The sequence below is a fragment of the Mastigoproctus giganteus genome, chromosome 5 (assembly GCF_048544385.1).
Source record: "Mastigoproctus giganteus isolate SK-2022 chromosome 5, ASM4854438v1, whole genome shotgun sequence".
Lineage (NCBI taxonomy): Eukaryota > Metazoa > Arthropoda > Arachnida > Uropygi > Thelyphonidae > Mastigoproctus > Mastigoproctus giganteus.
In genome coordinates, this window is record NC_143579.1 from 47,167,502 (window position 1) to 47,188,654 (window position 21,153).

General features: G+C 37.5%; 2 non-coding genes across 2 annotated transcripts; both read right to left on the reverse strand.

The window, feature by feature from the left end:
* Window positions 1-486: 486 nt before the first annotated feature.
* On the reverse strand, window positions 487-558 carry TRNAG-UCC (transfer RNA glycine (anticodon UCC)). Its single transcript has one exon. It is a non-coding gene; the product is annotated as a tRNA-Gly (tRNA).
* Window positions 559-2,053: 1,495 nt separating this feature from the next.
* TRNAS-UGA (transfer RNA serine (anticodon UGA)) lies at window positions 2,054-2,135 on the reverse strand. Its single transcript has one exon. It is a non-coding gene; the product is annotated as a tRNA-Ser (tRNA).
* Window positions 2,136-21,153: the final 19,018 nt, after the last annotated feature.

Consider the following 21,153-nt stretch of genomic DNA (forward strand, 5'->3'; position numbering starts at 1 on the left):
AATAATTTGTCAATAATAAAATGACTTGAAAACATCCAACTGAATAACGTCTTAACTTAAGTTAAAAATAATTCGAGAACGACAAAAAATATACTAAAAGCGATAAAAATATAAATAATAAAAAAAAAGATACACAAAGTAAAATAAATTAAAAGCACGGAACATCAACAAGGATATATTTTTTAACATTTTGTTGTGTAGTATGAATCGTTCAAAACCCTACACGCGACAACACGAGGCGCATCAGTCAAATTGGGAAAGTCACCAAGTTACTTGAAATTTGTCGAGGTATTATAATTACTACATACTTAGCCATTTTATTATAACCGATGAAGACTTCTGTGATGGGACTTGTTTTTTTAGGAAAATAAAAGCAACCATATATGCACGAGATCGATCGATAAAAAGTGTGGGAAACGCCATTTTGTTTACTATCGCTGGAGTAATAAAAGGGAAAAAAAAAATAATAATAAAATAAAATACAACTGCGACGGCCGGGAATCGAACCCGGGTCAACTGCTTGGAAGGCAGCTATGCTAACCACTATACCACCGTCGCCTACATTTCGCTTGTCATCTTAATTCAAATTTACAACTATAACTCCGGTCATTCCTCTTTTACGTACAGGTTCAGTGGCTTGGAAAAGACTACACCTACAATACACATAGAATGGCGAAATTTTACTCTATTCAACGAAATGATAACAATTAACGCTATGACCAGGGCCGTCTTCATTCCACTGGAAACCTTGGAGGTTAAGGGGGGGGGAGTCGGATCTTTTTTTCTGTAATTAATATTTCTAACTTCGTTTGTAAAGAGATGTCTATTGTGTTTGAAGCTGAAGAAAAAAGTATTTTGCCAGCTTCACACAACGCATAATCGTGAGTGCGTGTCTAGTCGCTGTTCCTATATGAACAATCGTTATTACTGTTGTTGAGCATTCCAAGTCGGTTGTTATTCAAGTATTCTAAAAACGGAGAATTGCAGAAAAAAACAGACACCAACAAAAGCAGATGCATCCGCAAGTACTGTATAGGGTGACAAAACGAGATGTGCACTGTTTGGAAAGGGTTGTTAAAGTTAAAGACAACCGTGGCACACCGACCGCAAAATTGAATGATTCCCTCATTGCTGAGACTTCGCAATCATTAGCACTGGTACAATGTACGTAAATTTGCAAAAAATGAATTGTGACAATCGAAGACCACTCCGCACACCTTAATGTGGGAAGAGAGAAAAAAAAAAAAAAAAAAGAGAAGAGGTGTAAAAAAAAAAAAAAACACTACAGTGGTGTCAACATCGAAAAAAAATGGCTCAGAAAGAATAGAAAGTGATGTTTTCTGATGGATCTTCCATTATGCTATTGTGAAGCGATGGAAAAGTTCCCGCATTGAATTGATTTGATTTTTTATGACGCAGAAACCGACACTTAAAACAAAAGATCCCACCTGCTGTATACCAACAGTATGGGTAATACGGTAAATATCGTCCAAAGTACTTCACTAAACCTTTTTTAGGCCCATAAGTATAAACAGAAAATTGTGAGAACTTGGGCCTAGCAAAATGGACAGCCAGTATATTTCTTCATTTGCATTTAACTTCTGTGAGTACATATCGTTTATATTCAAAAAAAAAAAAAAAAAAAAAAAACACGACGGTGAACGACAATATCAGCAATTCTAATCAACATACTAATAAAAAGAAGAAAAATAAACTGTGTATATTTAAAAAGATGGAAAGTTAAATTTGGTAGCATTTCTTCAATAAAAGATAGACACGCTCAAAGCAAGGGGCAAATTTTGTATAACTGCTTGGGAATTGAAAATGTTGCTTCCTTCCAGTTCACGATACAAAGAACAGCCTGCTTTACACTATCCAGTGTATTTACATGCAATGTGCGCAACTCTGTATTTAAAAGTTACACTGAGCCACTACTAGGAACAAGAAAACCAATTTCCCCCTAATCGATAGATGCCAATCATGGATTTAACTATAGAAAACACACCTCTTTTTGTTGACAATAATGAAGGTGAGAGAAAGCAAAACATTGGCACGCAGCCGGCAGGATTCGAACCTGCGAGGGAATATCCCAATGGATTTCAAGTCCATCGCCTTAACCACTCGGCCACGACTGCTCGAGCCCAAACCTTTCAACGTAATACTTGAAATTAAAACACTCCACAATTTTTGTTTTTATATAAATATGATTAAACATCATTATACTGGCTGTCATGAACAACCAGTTTAGCAACACTGAGTTAACATTGTGCAGCACATTTATTCTGATGGTTTACGAATTCGAAAGTGCGACATGCATGCTTAATGACCACAGATAAAATTAAATGGAAAATCAGACAACAGACTACCATTCCATTTAATTTTAATTTCTATTTTTCTTTTAAATTTATTTCTGTATTACATCAGGGGAGAAATCATGCTTCAAGTATCTTACTTAAAAATTGTCATATACAATTGGACGTTTCTCTCTGTATACTGCATTTTCCTTCACCTCATCAGTCACATCTGTCTACACAGCGTACGTTATTTATAATTCGTTCAACAGTAACAGAAGTCTGCATATTAAATAGCAGGCGCCTCCGTAGCCAGGTGGGCATGAGCAGCAGTGCGTAGCACACACTTCTTGATTAGACCGGGGTTCGCGCCCGTGAGCACCAAATACGGAGGATGCGGAAAGGTCAGGGAATGACCACCGCATATCCCCGGAGCCGTATGGCCATAGTTGCTAATGCTCCTAAAAACCAAATAACATTAAATAGCATGTGATAGTGATTAGCGTAGCTGCCTTCCACGTGATCAATTTCCGTTCATCGTAAGCGCCAGGGGAGGATCTAGGTTCTTGGGGACCCAGGTATAGCGTTCTTGGCGGACCCGTTTTAGGTACAGTACAGGGGCGTAGCTACCGTATAGCAAAAGTAGGCAAAGCCTAGGGGCCATACTTCACCAGGGCCCATAAACAGATGCAAGTAGGGGCCGCCGCTACTACACTAGGGCCTATAGACAGACGCAACACGTAATGAAAATATTTTTCTCAAAGAGCTCTTCAACAATGTGATACATCTAGAAAAAAGGAAGGAATCCTTCTTATATCTTATCGCCAAAATACAACAAACCCAAGCGACGGCAGTCTTTATTTTGTTTTTACAAATGCAACTTTGTATAGTGATCAGACACCCTTTTGGTTATTGTATGTGTATGCGTCATATCGTATGGTGTTCGAGATTCCCCAACTTGACAAGAGGACAGGGGGGATAGGTACCACGTAGACGAACTTTAGCCATCAAAAGTTGTTAGTTGATTAATTTCAATTCAAGTTTGTTCAAGTTCAAGTCATTATAAAAACAGTAATTGACATACAAAAATGTATTTGTTTATTATTACTATTTTTATTTAAAATATAAAGTTTAAAATTAAATTAATAAAATTTTTAGTTGTTTTTTTTTTTTTTTTTTTATGTGAACCCCAAACACGAGAGGTATTAGAACCTATAGTACTTGGTACCGTACTTGGGTTGGAGGTTGAGAAGACGAAAGAAGATATTTGTTGACATTGGACTTGAACCTCTGTAGATTGTAATTTTTAGGAAATATGTATGAAGGAAGGTTGTTCCAGAAAACGGCAGTTGAATGAATAAATGAGGAAGATGAAAAGGGTTCTGTGGGTTTGAAGTTGGACAGTAAATCGATGTTGGCTGGTGGAGAGACTCGCTTTCTCATAGAAAGCGAGTCTCTCCACTCGCTTTCTATGAGAAAGAGAGTGGAGAGACTCTGTTAGAAATGATTCATTAATTAACCTAAAATCAAGAAGCCTGAGAGAGGTTTTGTGGGGCACCACCCCGGATGTGGGAACAATATTCCATGGCAGGGCGGATTTGCGATTTATACAGAGTGAGCAACTGTTCGGAAGAAAAGTAACGCCGAGAGCGAAAGAGAAAACCAAGTTTTTTAGATGCAGAGGAAGCAATATTTGTAATGTGCTTGTGCCAAGGGAGATTAGAAGTCAGGGTAATCCCCAAAAGAGATATATCATTTTGCCTAGAAATCGTAGTGTCACTAAAGATAAGCATAGGAGCAGAAGAATCCTTTTTTGCGAGATATAAGACAAGACTGAGTTTTAGAAGGGTTGAAATCGACTAAGTTGTCTTTGCCCCACTAGAGAATTACCTGAAGATCGGCATTTAAGGAATTGGTAGCAGATTTTCGAGAAGTTGAAGCTGATTGAGCAGGACAAGGTTTCTCAAAATGTAAAGTGGAATGCAATGTGCTCTCATCGGCAAAACTATGGATAGGATTTCCAGTCAATGGAAGAAGGTCATTAATATGGGGGACACCAGCATTAGTGGAGAAGCTAAAAGACAGAGAGCCATCTACCATCACCCTCAGTGAGCGATCAGAGAGAAAACTGGATAACCAATTACTAAAAACAGTTGGCAAACCATAAGATGGAAGCTTGTTTAGAAGACCTTTATGCCAAACACGATCAAAAGCCTTTGAGATGTCAAGAGCAACTACTTGTGTTTCACCGAACCTTTACATTGAATTAGTCCATAAATGGGTAACATAAACCAGAATATCACCAGTGGATCGACACAGACGGAATCCATACTGGCGATCGTTGATCAAACGGAAGATTTCTGGGTAGTTTAAGAGTTGGCAGTTAATTGATTTTTCCATTACTTTAGAAAGAGTAGAAGTAATTGCAATGATAATTGGATGGGAGGGATCTGCCACCCTTTTTAGGAACTGGCTGGATATGAGCAAATTTCCAAGCAGAAGGAAAAACACCTTTGGAATAAGAAAGCGAAAAAAGGCGGCAAAGAATAGGAGTAAGTTCAGGAGCACAGGTTTTGAGAACAAGTGGAGAAATACCACGGGACCTGGAGCTTTCTTAGCATCAAGATTCGTTAAAATCCTTCTGACATCCTTTTGACGGAAGACCACAGGAGGCATTGAATGGAGCGTGTTGGGAATGGTGGGAGGTGTTTTACCAAGATCATTAATACATGAGTTGGAAGAAAAATGGGATGCTAGCAGGTCAGCTTTATCCTTGGCTGAAGTGACAACAGAACCATCTGGTTTGGACAGAGGTGGGAGCAGAGATGGGCAAAAGTTGCGGCCAATAGCTTTGGCAAGAGACCAGAATGCTCGGCTACCATTAAGGCAAGAAGCAAGTTTTCTACTCTTAGCCTGTTCAAACTCTAGTTTGGAGTGATTAATAACTGCTTTACAACTGTTGCGAGCTTTGGTGTAGGCAGAAAATGAAACTGAAGAATTAGAAACAAGCCAATTACGATATGCAACATTCTTCTCTTGAACAGCCTTAGCACATTTATTGGAAAACCAAGGTTTAGATAAAGGACGAGATTTTAAAGTGGAGTGTGGGATAAAGGATTCCATTCCTGCAAAAATAATTTCACTGACACGATCTGAGCAAACGTTGACATCAGAACTTTTGAAACAGTAATCCGACCAAGGAAAAGAAGAAAAGAAGTCTCGCAGGTCATCCCATTTTGCATTCTTGTAATGCCAAACAACACGAGGTTGGGAATAGCCATGAGATAAAGGTTCCATTGGAGAAGAGACAATCACCAAGTTGTGATCTGAAGTGCCTAAAGGACTTCTCACTTCGACCGTGTACTTAGAAGGGTTGTTTGTGAGAAAAAGATCAAGCGTGTTGGCTGTATGATTAGGATTGTCCGGTGTTCTTGTAGGTAAATGAACAATCTGTGCTAGGTCATTAATAATTGCAAAAGCCTCAGCATCTCGACCTGCTGGGTCGGTGTGACTAGAAAAAGGAAGCCAGCTGGAGTTGTGAACATTAAAATCACCAAGGAAAATTACCTAACTCCTAGGAAAGTTGGACTGGAGAAAGTCAAGTTGCAATGAGAGGAAGTCAAAGAGCTGCAAGTGATTAGTTGAGTTGGGAGAACGGTAGAGACAACAGATGAATTTTACACAATGAGGTAGAGAGATTTTAAGCCAGAGAAGATCAAAGAGAGGAGATTCCAAATTGCCAAGTCTCTGACAGGGAATATCAGAACGGACATATGCATAAGTACCACCTTTGAGGCGAATCATACAGTGAATGGTTAAAAATGGATGAAAAGAAAAAGATGAAAAGGAAAGAGTGGAGCCCAAAAAAGAACAATGAAGAAAGCAAAAGAACAAGTAATCAATAAATTACCTAAATTAGATCATTTCTTTACAAAACACAGTAATGAATCAGGCCCAGAAGAAGGTAAAGAAAAGACCAGTATTGAAACGGAAAATGTGGAAAAGAATGCTGCTGGTGTAAATATATCTGCGGATCATTTAAATCAAGCAGATTCATCAAACGAAAATAATTCAACAATCATAGATATGCCTTCGTCGGAAATTAGTTGAATGCATTGCACCGTTTATTCCCTCAAGCGATCTTGGAGAATACGTGGACATCAACATTTCCGCTGAAACAAAAGAAACGTTATGAGTTTGTCACCTCAGAGACCTAAAGGACCATTTCCAGGGGATCCTGAACAACAAACTAGAAGTTTTAGTGACACGTACTACTATTCTACTTCAATCTATGGTCCAGTTCCTCGTTTGTGGCTGTGCTACTCACGAATTTTAGATGCTGCATATTGCCAACCATGCTGGCTGTTTTCAAATACATGTATTAAAAATCAGTGGGTTCCAGACTACGACGTTGGAAAAATCTATCTTTTCGGATAAAAACTCGCAGTATTTCTCAACGTCGTATCGATGCATGTGCTATACATGAAATATGGCAAAGAACGCAACGATTGATAAGGATCTCGAGGAACAAGTAAGATACAGATCCTCATTTTGGGAAAATGGCACTGGAACGGTCATTTCGGATAACGCTTATGTTGGTTAAAAATTCTTTAGCATTTCGCGGTCATCAGGAAGGATTTTCGGAAGATTACAACGGCAATTTTTTATCGCAAGTCCATTTACTTTCCTACTATAATGACGTAATGAAACAAATTAATAATAAGCCATCTGGTTCAATAATTTATTTAAGCCCCACTATCCAAAATGAGTTGATAGAATGTTTAGGTACCAAATTAATAAAAGAATTAACACTCAAAATTAATTCAGCACCATTCTATTCATCAATTTTAAATACTATTCAAGATCTCACAAAAAAAAAAAAAAAAAAAAAAGATCAATTAAGTGTACATGTTCACATAATTCGCGACGAAAATGAAAAATCCAAAGATTTTGAAATTTGTGAAACGTTTTTAGGATTCTATGACATGAATGATCATTCGGCAGAAATGATGACGGATAATATAATGAAAATATTACACAAACTAAATATTCCCATTGAAAAATGTTATGGTCAGGGATACGATGGGGCTAATGCCAAGAGTGGGTTTATAATGGTGTGTAGTCACGCATTAAAAGGATACAATGAAATGCAGAGTGCATTCACTGTGCAAGTCAAAATATAAATATAGTTATTAATGATAGCGTAAATTGTTGTAATAACGTTTCATCATTTTTCGACATTCTTCAAAATTTGTATAATTTTTTTGGAAACAGTACAAAAAGATGGGATCTTCTTTCTAAAATTACTGGAGAATTTGAAGTTACATTAAAAAAACTCAACCCTACTCGCCGGTTTGGTAGATTACAGTCTTAACAGCTGTGAAAGTTCGTTTTGTGGATATTATAAAAGCTTTGACAGAAATTAATTTTAAATCAACTAAAAAAGCAGACCGAGACGAAGCGTTTAGAATAATGAAGCAAATGATGACATTTTATTCTCATTTGTATATTTTTGAATAACGTGATGTGTGATATTAATTATGCTTCAAAAACTCTACAGAAGCATGATATAGAGTATAGACCTTGATGAATGTACTTCTTTATGGACTGAGTCAGTAAAAATTTACAAAACATTCGAAATTCATATGAACAAATTAAATACGAATCTGAGCAAATTGCCAAGGGTTTGGGGTAGATCCCAAATTTGAAGACAAACGACAATGTAGAAAAGGCAGTACGATGAATTTAGCTTCAGATTTTTTTTTTTTTTTTTGATAATAGAGATCAGTTTTTTTTTTTAAATCAGTGTTTTTTATTATGTTTTTGACAAAATTATAATACAAATTAAAAATCGTTTCAAAAGTATGAAGTTAGTAAAAATTTATTTTGCTATACTAGAATCGAAAAAAATAATATGTCAAATGCTGATATATTAAGTGAGTGTGAAAATCTCATAAAAAAGTGTTCATCTGTACTCTCTCCCCAATTGCCGATTCAATATTGTAATTTAATCACACTTATTAAACAAGATTTATCAGCAGACAATTTTTTTATTTGTTAATTTGAAAATATAGTGCCCTCGAAAGTGACTTTTCAGAAATTTTTACTTTATTTATGTTATTTTTTACTCTACCGTGCCAGCTGCCTCTGCCGAAAGATCATTTAGTAAATTACGAATAATAAAAGATTATAAAAGAAATGCCATTGGCCAAAGTATGTGCAATCTTGCAATGTTGGCTATTGAGCATAAATATGCCAGTAAAATGGATTTAAAAGATATTATTAATGATTTCGCAAATGTAAAAGCGCAAAACGTAACATTTTAACTTTTTTCGTAAATTTATTAGTTATAGTATAATTTTTATGTTGGTCAAATTGTATTTAATAAGTAGTATCATATTGTAATATTATTTTTCATATTTTTGATATTTGCAAAATTATAAAGAAAGCGTAAATAAAATACATATTTATGTTATTAAAATGATTCAACATTTTTTATATTATACCTAATTAAAATTTATTTTAATAAAAATAAGGGGCCCAAAATGATTTCTTATCTAAGGGCCCAAAAAACTAAGCTACGCCACTGTACAGTATTAGTATAATGTGCACGGCACAATGAGTTAAATCAATGTTGTCACTTCCTCAATAATATAATCAGTCAATAAAGAGGAGCTATTAGTTCCTCTCTCACTAATATTTCATTTGTTATTGTTAGTAAAGATAAGAATCACAGTGTTAATACCTAATTTTTTAAGAACATATTTTGGAATGTTGTTAGACTACGAAAAGTGCGAGCTTGGTTTTACCAGGATGGGTCGTAATAACCGTTAATAATTTCAAAATTCGAATGTCAAGAGTATCTATATGTACTGTAAATAATAAATAAAAACGTTTTACAAATTAATAATCCCCTAACACAGTGATTTCCAAACTACTGAGATCTATGGATCCCTTCAAAATGAAAAAAGTTCACGGACCCCCTATATACACACGTTTCTGTGTGTGAACACTGGGTTTTGTGAAAAGAAAATTCAAAGTTTTATGTTTAAAACAACTCAACTTTATTCTTACTTTTACATAAATATATCATAATAACTTTATTTATCATCAATTTGCTATACATAGAACGAATAATTTGACCAGTTCCAGAGGGTCGTTTTGCGGACACCCTGGAAAAGGCCGACGGACCCCCAGGGATCCGCGGACCCTAGTTTGGGAACCGCTGCCCTAACACAAAGAAATGTGTTAGGGCACATTTCTTTGAAAATGAAAATAAAAACTACAGAAAATCGAAGTGAACCTGCATGGCGATCTTCCTCAACTCATATCTAAACTCATAAGAGAAGATCCATCAATGAAGAACTATGAGGTCTAACTTCATCTGAAGAAGCAATGGTGACTTTTTGTGTAACCGGTTAGTAAATATAAATATTCATATTAATTAATACATTTATACAGCTTACATTTGACCAAGTTCCTCATGAGAGGTTATTGTATAAATTGAAGTAGGTCGGGATAACCGGGAAGATCCATCAACGGATTAGGGGTTGGTTGAAGGACAGGAGAAAGGGGTGGTCATAAATGGGTACTTTTCAGAGAAGACCGGAACAGTAAGTGGTGTCACTCAAGGATTAATGCTCGGGCCTCTCGTTTCTTATCTTCCCAAATACTGATGAGAGAACACAGAATAAATTGTAGGAGTTTGTTGACGACTTAAAAGATTGAGAGGGTGGTTAACGATTAGAACTAGGCTATGCCGCTTCAAAAGGATCTGGCTGATGAAAGTACAGTCTGAAAAATGGCAACTAAAGTTTAACGCTATTAAATGCAAAGTATTGAATTTGGGGGACCAAAAACCCAGGAGTAGTTTTTAGATTGTTGAGGGGGCAGAATTAAAGATGTACTGCATGAGATAGATTTGGATATTACGATACAGGAAGAAATGAAGTTCAATATGTAGCGTAAGCATATGGCAAAAGGGCACATGGTGTTCTAAATATGATTTATCAGAATTTTGCAAGTAGAGACGAGGTCACCATCCCTCTCTATTAGCCGATAATGCAACTTAATTTGGAAAAAGTATCTGCAAAAAAATTTTCAGGTCTGAAGACCACATCTAAAGAAAGATACGGGCATTCTGAAGAAGGTGCAACGAGGTCGCTAAAGTCCAGAATTTACATTCTGGAATTAACGACTAGACTGGTGAAAAGCACCAAGCATTATCGGTATGAGGAACGGCTTAGAAGATGTGGCAGAGCTTAAGGGGGATTTGACTGAAGCGTATAAGGCTCCCGAGGGTAATTAATAATTAATACGATGAATGAGGAAGGAATATTCTCACTGATGAGTGAGAAAAGAACCAGAGGTCACAACTATAAAATCTTAGGGAGTAACAGTAAGTTTACCTTCGGACAGCATATTGTGGAAGGTTGGAATAATTCCCCCCAAGAGTGGCTGAGGCGATGTTGGAATACACACATTTGCCAGTGATGCAGTATAAGATTACACCCCCCCCCCCACACACACACACTAAGGTCATTAATCTGAATAGCGGGACTTCAAAACTAGGATAAATCTTAAACCCTTCTTTCTTGAATTATTTTTTTGGTGGAGGAGGGAAGAAATACAGTCTGAAAATATATTTAGAACTAGAGAGTGTGAAAGAGGCTAAAACTCATGCCAAACATTGAAGTTGCGGGTTGGGGAGATACAATTAAGGCAGGAATCCGAAATCTCAGAAAAACAAAATTTAGTTTTATGTTGACCGTTCATTTTAAGTCGAGTATTGAGAAAATTATAAAAGTTTTTGAGGTAAATGGTTATTCATATGATTTTTATTGATTTGGGTCCCATGGCATCAATATGATGGAACTGGAAAGTAAAGGTTTGTTGTTTGGTTTTTAGGAGCATTAGCAACTAAGGCCATATTGCTCGGGGGATATGCGGTGGCCATTCCCTGACCTTTTCGCATCCTCCGTATTTAGTGGTCACGGGCTCGAACCCCGGTCTAATCAAGAAGCGTGTGCTACGCACACGCTTCTTGATTAGACCGGGGTTCTTGATTAGACCGGTGCCTCCGTAGCCCACCTGGCTACGGAGGCACCGAAAGTAAAGGCTATCCTGGATACCAGTATGTATAAATGCTTCTGGCCATCTTTACTTTCCATGATATATTGATTTAAGAATGTTTCCAGTAAGAGTGGAACCCTTACTGGAAACGTTCTGGACTTAGCGGAAGTAGAGAGAAGGAAGCGTTACTGAACTTGACGCTGAACCCTAACCCCTACCAGGGTTCAGCGTTAAGTCCTTAGCCGTTTAATAGGATTTTTGCATTTAGAATTGCCCTTTAATACAGGCCAAACAGTCAAAGCCAAAACAGAGGTCCGGATGCTATTGACATTCAAAAATGACGCATAAGACGGATATTGTGAAGTGATATTACAGTGGCCTGTAATCTCATGTTGCCATTTAGCCCTGACGCAGCCAAGTGGTTAAGTTAGAGTGCAATAGTACGCGAAGTAGTACACGCGTTAGAGCTGACTATGGTTGAAGCTCACGTGACATAATACGATTCATGATAATATTGTGGACAAAAAATAACTAATTGTAAGCTCTTCTAACCCAGGTTTTCTCATTGAAGCATAAACATAAAATATATTACTTCTGAAGTCCTCGGCACTCGCTGAAGGCTTTAGTCTGCTAATTTAGTTTTGGCTTGAATAGAAACGGCTTAGAACCATGAATTACTTCCAGAACAAAGAACATAATCACAAAGTAGAGAGGAATTCCCCCCCCCCCCCTCAAGAGTGATTTCTTATTGGTGAGACCGCAGAAATTTAGATTTTATTAATAATTATTACAAATTATTCATAAAATAATTTGGCGAGTATTACACAAAGTATTGCGAAACTACTGGGACTTCATTCGGTTTCAACGATAGTTCCTTATAAATGAACCCTTTATTTTCCCATTAATTGAAAAGCTTTTCCAAACTATGTGTAGAATTCGGTTTGTTGACTCTAACTTCAACTACTACGTTTGTGTACACTTGTTTGAATGTGTTTATTCAGTTCTCCAAACAAGCGTTCTCTGTCCCTCCTACCTCATTTATATCCCCTGTCTACAACTATAGGACACTGTTCCAGAGCGTACGATTTAATCCGCTGTCTTGCCGTACGTTTTAATCTCCCGAGGGATTAAGCTAACATGTATTGGGGAATTGATACGGGGTGCTGACGTCTTTATTCTGTTCTATCCTACGGTATGTGTTCGACGTTTAAATTGAAATAACTCTCCCCGACACAAAGGGAGATTAGCAGGCGCCTTTATCAACGAAGAAAAGCACAGTATACACACGGTTTAAATTTCTCGGTGTCGGAACAGAGGGATAGAATAGAGATGCTTTGTTCGGCCAGCTGTCCGTCAAAGTGTGACGAAGCGGGAGAGTCCTAATGTTTATTCCGCGAGGTGGAAGGCTAAAAGGGCGCAACTGTTTCGTCTATAACGAATCTTTTAGAAAGCAATTATTATTCTGCAGTAAACGGCTGCGGTTGTTTCTTGGCCAACGTTTGAATCGGAACAATAAATGGCGAATAATGGACGATGATTTGGGGAATTTTTTTCGATGAATTACCTCCTCGTTGTATCTTGGATTCTTCAGCAGTTTAAGCTGAGTGAATATCTTTTATGTTGTCCAGGTTTTATACATTTCATGAAGTTACTGCAGCGAGAAGACAGTGAAAGTACCGAGTTATGTCTTGTGTTCGAATATCCACGTGATATCACAAAATCTATTATACAATATCAAAACCAATTGCTTTCGGATTAGTATTTTAATCCCCGATTGGCAAAGAAGAGCTAATCCCATCTGCCAATTACAGAATCTCCTCCCCCCCTTCCCTAGAATGAACCAATGAATTACCCTCGCGACCAACTTAATTTTTAACTGAAATTCTCATTGCCTTCGAAATAGCTAACTCCGTAGAGTTAAAATTACATGACAAAATCAAACCGAACTCTTTAAAATCCGCACTCTCGGGGATTGAGAGGTGCTAGATGTTAGAGAGGCATACCTAGTGGTTGCGCAGTTTTAGAGGAGCCCATTTCAATAAATATTAAATACAACCAAATTAATTGGTTGTGGTTAACGAATTACTCCATAAAAATAACTACAGTAGAAAATTCGGCACCCTCGGGAATTGAGAGTTGTCGGATTTTATACCTAGTTGTTGCGCAGTTTTAGAGGAGGCCACTTCAATAAATATTAAACACAATCAACTTAATTACATCTGTAAACATTTATAATGCATATCTTCCCCCTTTCATCTGTTCTTTTCGGGCAGAAGGATTTAAACTGCATGGACAATGCAATGGTCTTAATTCTCATATAGAACAAACTTGCCTTTGTAATGAGTTGCACTAATATCGCACTACTTTAAACAAGGAGTTTTAGCTATATTAAAACGTCGAAAACTGATTTTGTATACCGCATGGCAGCACATCGAAAAACTTCTTTACAACCGTTTTGTCTGCGTGCTGTTACTAGAGACCACCTGCTATCTGATGAGGGACCAGTTAGTCCTGAAACAGGCTATCATAACAGCCTATCTGTTTGAAAGTGGTACAATATCAGAGCAACTTGTTGTAAAGGCAAGTTTGTTCTACTGTGAGAATTACGACCATTACATTATCTAAGCATTATCATAGATCACGAATATATGTAAATTAATACAACACTTTTTACTAAGTGTTTGTATTAATTCCTTTAATAATGTACAGGGGTTAAGAACGTTCTTTTAAAATACATATACAGAGAGAAAGATGTGAAGGCTCTATTCCCCCTCTTCTAGTCAGTTAACCAGATGATGGCAAAAACAATCAAAACCGTTCAATAGACCACTTTTCAAAACAAAAACATTTTCGCTAGCCGTTTGAAGAGTTTATTTATTTATGTATTAAAAAAATATGTCTCATTCTAAGGACTATATAATGCACATTCGACGACTTACAAGCACTTGCAAGGGACGGTCAATAAATATTTACTTTCACCTAGAAATATTTCAGTTAAGGGATTTGATATTACACTGGTGTTCAAAGAAAGTGCATCACCCCTTAAAATTGTAATTGTCGTCCGAATAACGTAAGTATATAGCAATATTTCTTACAGATTGCATCAGATAAGATTGATAGGTGTAGGTGATGACGTAATATTGCATCAGATAAGATTGACAGGTGTAGGTGATGACGTAATATTGCATCAGATAAGATTGACAGGTGTAGGTTATGACGTAATATTGCATCAGATAAGATTGACAGGTGTAGGTTATGACGTAATATTGCATCAGCTGTTACTTTCAGCTATATAAGCACGCTCTACAAGAGTTGCAGTCATTGACTGCTTGTGTCAGGATGGCGAGTTACGAGCAGTTGACGCCACGAAGAAAGAGTGCTATTGTTGCTTTACGTGAGGAAGAATGTTCTTCCCGTCATATTGCTTATAGAGTGTCTTGTAATCAGTCGACAGTGAGTAGATTTCTTTCTAAACCCAAAAATACTGGTTCTGTTGATTGGAAAAAAGGAACCGGACGCAAACGAGTCTCTACGCCAAAACAGGACCGCGTTTTGAAGCGCTTATGCCTTAAAAGCAGCAAAGCTTCTTCGTCTGAGCTGAAAAGAGAATGGGAGGAACATACAGGAGTGGTAGCAAATGCAGTAACAGTCAGAAGACGCCTCTTGAAAAATGGACTTGTAGCCCGTCGTCCTAAGAATAAATAAATAAATAAATTTTCTGTTTATACTCCGGGACGACCAAACGGTCAGAGGAGTTCACAAGATAGACAGAATACAAGAAACAGCACCGTATTCAGCAGTCACGGGCTTGAACTCAAGGCACGTGTACTTATGCACCCGCGCGCCTGACCACTAGGCTACGGCGGCCTAGGAGCATGTCAAATGAACCCCCGAGCAGTGGAAGTCAGTTATTTTCTCAGATGAGAATAAATTCAACCTGCATGGCTCTGATGGAAGACAAACGATTCGCCACAGACATGGTGAAGAATACCATCCAAACTGTATGGTGCCTACAGTGAAATTCCCTACTAGCCCAACAATATGGGGGGTGCATTTCGTATCGCGCAGTAGGTCACCTGCAGTTTATAAAAGGTTCCGTAAATGACGGTGGATACCTGGCTATATTGGAAGGCAAATTGCTGCAAACCATTAGAGACTATTTCAACCTGCCAAATAACTGCATCTTTCAGGACGATTCTACTCTTTGTCATCGGGCGAAAAGTGTAAGTAGGCACTTCTGTAGTTACTTTAGCATCATTTCTGCATTACAGGTTCGACAGTAATGTGTTTACATTTGTTACAGGTGAAAAAATGGTTGGAAGAATGATCCATTACAACTCCTAGCTGGCCAGGAAACAGACCGGACCTGAATGCTATAGAGAACTGTTGGCATCGTGTGGAATCTGCAGTTGCCAGAAAGAAACCATTATAAAGGCCGCCGTAGCCTAGTGGTAAGGCGCGCGGGTGCATAAGTACACGTGCCTTGAGTGACCGGGGTTCAAGCCCGTGACTGCTGAATACGGTGCTGTTTCTTGTAAACTCCTCTGATCGTTTGGTTGTCCCGGAGTATAAACAGAAAATTTATTTATTTATTTAAACCAAAGACCCTTCGTGAACTTCAGGAAGCCATAATTCGTGTTTGGAACTAGGAACTATCAGTTGATTATCTTCAGAAATTGATCTTGTCAATGCCTCGAAGGTGTGCTGCTGTCATCAGGGCCAGAGCTGGTTCAACTAAATATTAGTTTGCGCCTGGTAAACTTTTCATATTGTTTTCCATTTAAAATGATAAACTGAAGCAAATTGAAGGCTTCTGATTACATTTCAGCCATAATTGTCGTGTTTAACAAAACTGTTGTATAAAGGTTGCAAATGCTCATTTTGGAATATTTTGAGAGCACCTATCAAATATTACTTAGCTTTGCCTTAACTATTAATAAATATCTTTTGTTTATTTAAGGAGCATGTCAAATTTCTATTTCTATTTGTGATGCTAGTTATTAATGTAACATACCATCGCGTAAAAGGGTTATAAATGTGAAATTCCCAGGTGATGCACTTTTTTTGAACACCAGTATATGTATACAGTATGTTCATTACTAAGTGTCATAGGCTAATGTACATTTATTCGTTTTTCTAGATCCATCGGTTACTGAACTAGAGCCAAGAATACAGATAGATAGAGAGAGAGAGAGAGGTTATATGCTGGAGAAGGTTGAGGTCCAACCGTTATAAAATTTCTGCATTTACTAGGCAAAGAAGCAAAGTAATTCCGTGAAGTGATGAAGTTGTATATGAGGAGAACTATCCATCAAATGAGTGCGAAAAATTGGAAAAGACAATTCAGGTGTGGGCGAAGCAATATGAACAATGACCCAAGTGAAGGAAGCCCCATCTCAGCCATAGACACTGCCGTTATGGCTAAAGTAGAACAGCTGATTCTTGAAGACAGATGCGTGACTATAAATTTTACAATAAATGAAGTGAACATTAACCATGAGTCTCTTTACACCATAATGCATGAGTTCTTGCACATGTGGCAGCCCGATGGGTTCCGAGATTGTTTACACCTCCTTAAAAGCACCACAGGAAAAGGTATTCCACGCCACTATTGAAGCTTTGTACTGTATAAAGGATGTTGAGAATTTTTTGACTGAATTGTGACAAAGGATGAATGCTAAGTACATCACTGTGAAACAAAAGTAAGTACATCACTAAGAACCAAAACAGACGAGCAAACAATGGAAAAATTCATCTTCAACACCCCCCCCCCCCAAGCACCAAAAAAGCCATGGTTCAATTGTTTACCAATAAGGTCACATTTTCAGCCTTCTAACAACGTGACCTTGTGTGATTCTAAGGCTACCTGCACACAGAAGATTTTTTTTTGTCATACGACTGTTTAGTCGTAGGGATGAAATCCATTACATTATATGGGATTGGGCTGACATGTTTGACAGGACAAAAGTGTTGCTACCAGTTTCAAATTCTCGGCGACTAAAACAGTCGTACAACAACAGCTAGTTACAGAGCTAACAGCTAATGCAGGTGCGCCCACAGTCAACAGAACTATCGTTGACCTGAGCCCTCGCTCTGTTTTTTCTTCATTCCCTCTCGAATGTCTTTGAACACAGCTCTGCTTTCCGTCTTCATTCCCTCCAAAGTGCTGCGCTGTTAAAAATTAAAAAAATAATTCTCTTGACGTAATGGTTAGTGCAATAGCATCATTGTTATACGTAAGTGAATCACCAAAATGGTATCGTTTTTATCATATCTCATATTGTGAATACCCTCACAGCGAACTGCCTGATATTGTACTATCACCAATTACTCTTCCAAACCAATACTTTCTTGAACGGCGCCGAGGATGAAAATTTCATAGATATTTATGAATTATATTTAAAGACTGTATATCCTTATGATGTTGTTCGTGAATTCGACGGGGAAAAGAAAGGTAAAGGACTCTTCTCACAATTCGATTCTTATCAAATATTCAATGCCGTAAAGTCAATGTTATCTGAACTGAGATCCATGTTGTTAGATCAAGCACGTGCTCATTTTTATTATTAGTTTCCCTTGTGCATATTGAAGAGAGAGCTGTGTCAAGATTTTATCAGAATAATGATTCCTTTGTAAATAATTTTGTTAACAGTGTTCAATAAAAGACTTCGTTCATTATAATTTTTTTTTCTGTTTATACTCCGGCACGACAACCAAGTCAGTAGAGTTTACAATAAATCGTCAATACAAATATTTATCGTATTTAGTAGTCACGGGCTTGAACCCCGGTCCACTCAAGGAACGCGTGCTATGCACCCTCGCTCCTGACCACTGGGCTACGTCTGTGTCTTCATTAAAAGTTATATTAAAAATCACTTTCAACTGGCAAAATACTATTGATTTCTTCATGAATACTTTAATTATGTTCAAATAATACCATTGATTTGTTCATGAATACTTTAATTTATTGCCTAAAAATAACATGTTGTTTAAAATATTGGTTATGAGTACTTAAAAATACCATTAGTTAAAAATATTGTTCATGAATACTTTAATTATATTCAAATAATACCTTTGATTTGCTCATGAATACTTAAAAAATACCATTGATTTGTACATGAATACTTTAAAAAATACCATTGGTTAAAAATATTGATCATGAATACTTTAAAAAATACTATTAGTTAAACTGCTTTAATAATGTTCAAATAATACCATTGATTTTGTTCATGAATAGCACTAATTAATTTATTGCCTAAAAATAACAAGTTTAAAATAGTCTTCTCATTTAAAATTCTTTTAAAAATATACCAACCAGCAGTAAAATTTAAAAAAACCCTCTCTTTGAATTACTACAAAGGATTATGACGTCATACGACATGTTACACCATGCATGTTTTAACATTGTGCGACGGTGCCGCCGTCTAGCGGCGGGGGTGAGAAGAGGGAGGGAGAAGACCACCCGCTGACAAAAGCGGTTCAAAGTTTTTCGATGGCAGCGCCACCTGGTGACGAAGGTGGGGGAGGGAGGAAGACCACCCGCTGACAAAATCGGTTCAAAGTTTTTCGATGGCAGCGCCACCTGGCGGGGGTTGAAGACCGCTCCGGTCAGTTTGGTGCGGCCTCTAGCGGGCGGGGGCAATGTTTCGATTGCAGCGCCACCTAGCGGCCGCCCCCTGGTCAGTTTGGTTCAAAGTGCCTCCCCTACTACTTACTACTGCACTAACCATTACGTCAAGAGAATTGTCTGTAGCCCTTCCAAATTCTTTCAGTCTATAAAATTAACTGTCTTCAACGTTTTCAGTGTTCAATCTACATGGATAATAAAGAAAGTATTGAAAAGTTGATAGATGAAGTCGAGAAGAGACAGCCATTATTTTCAAAAACATTGCAAGAATTATAATTTTAGAAAATTGTTTAAAAATATGCAATAATTCATCAAGCTGATAATGCTTATTCTGAAGTACGAAGAAAACTTGGGAGAATAATCTCGCAAACTCATTATACATTGTATAGAATTTTCCTTTGATGAGATGTAAAGTAGCTGAAACCAGCATTCTCTTTTTCTTCCTCATTCGTATGATTAAAGCGCTAACCATTACAGCTTCATCGAAATCTATCTCGAATGTGGGTAATCAGAAAACATTTAGTCGTTGGTGTGGGGAGGCACAACAACAAAAAAACCGTTTTGTCGTACTGCAGTCGTTGGCAACATACGACAAAAATTCCTCTGTGTGCAGGGAGCCTAAAGGTATCACCCTTACTTATTACCTCCATAAAATGCAACTGCATCACTGAGGACTACTATTGAAACTTCCTAGGAAAGTTAAGAGAGGCTATTAAGTTGAAGAGAAGCGGGAAGTTATCCAAAGGTGCCTGCCTCCTAGCCGACAATGCTCCTGCTCACAAGGCTGCTCTCACAACAGGCTTTATAATCAGGTGTGACTTCGGGAATCTGCAACACCCGCCTTATTCTAACGACTTCTTACCCTCAACTCTTCCCTAAAATGAAGACAGTATTAAGGGGGCGCAGATTTGAGACTGATGACGAAATAATTAATGAAGTGAAAGATTAGTTTTCTGGTTAAAAATCAATTCTATTCAAGAGGCTTGAAAGAGCTTATTCCCAGATGAAGGAGGAGGAATGTGTAGCTCTAGAAGGTGGCTACACAGAGAAGGATAAAACTGCCAGCCAAGTTTCAACCCTAACTCAAATATTTCTAGGTGAGGATAAATACTTATTGACTGCCTCGTATTTAGATGCACTGTGATGTCGACCAAAAAAGGAACAATTATAAAAGCGGGTCAAACCGTTTAGATCTTGTATGAAAAATCAAGGACAGATCGTATACTTCTGAAACAGTTACTAAATTCACTGATTATCATCCACTTTGAAAAGCTTCTCCAACATTGTCCTCCGCTAAATATGTGACACTTCCGTTCCGAATTTTTAAACAGTTTTTTCGCCGTGATACACTACAGTATCTGGTGATCACTGGTTTGTAAAGGCAGTTGCGATCGCCGGATTTTGAACAAACAACGAATCGCACAATAACAGATGTTCTACACATATTTATTAGCAGATCACTGTAAATTTGCAACACGAGGCTTATTCAAAAAGAATTTGAACCCTAAATTTAACGTCTAACATAGCACCCATTGTACGCATGCACACTCTACAGCTGTTTTACAATCTGACTGTAGGCGAATCGCCATGTTAATTAATAAGCTATTTCAAGAAATAATATTTCTATCCTGGTGGAATTACGATGGCATACAATGTCATAAAAAAGGTTCCAGTAGCTGAGGGACCACAACTAAATATTTATGATCTTAACATAATACAGTATGTCGTTTCAAGAGGAGGGAGAAGATGGAGTTTGAACCTTTTTTTCCTCAGGGACTTGAAATTCTTTTCGCTTCATCTAAGGCGCCTCCGTAGCCAGGTGGGAAGGAGCAGCAGTGCGTAGCAGACGCTTCTTGATTAGACCGGGGTTCGAGCCCGTCACCACCAAATACGGAGGATGAGGAAAGGTCAGGGAATGACCACCGCATTTCCCGGAGCAATATGGCCTTAGTTGCTAATGCTCCTAAAAACCAAATAACAAACAAAAACAAACAGCTTCATCTAATTCGCATTTTAAATCTTTTCGAATCAAAAACTTATTACCTATATTTTCAAACATTTCATTAAGAATGTTCCCGATAATTCCGTAGAAAGATCTTTTTATAAAGTAAAAATAATCAAAATTATTTACAATGGTTAATTCTAACGCTGTAGAACAAGATA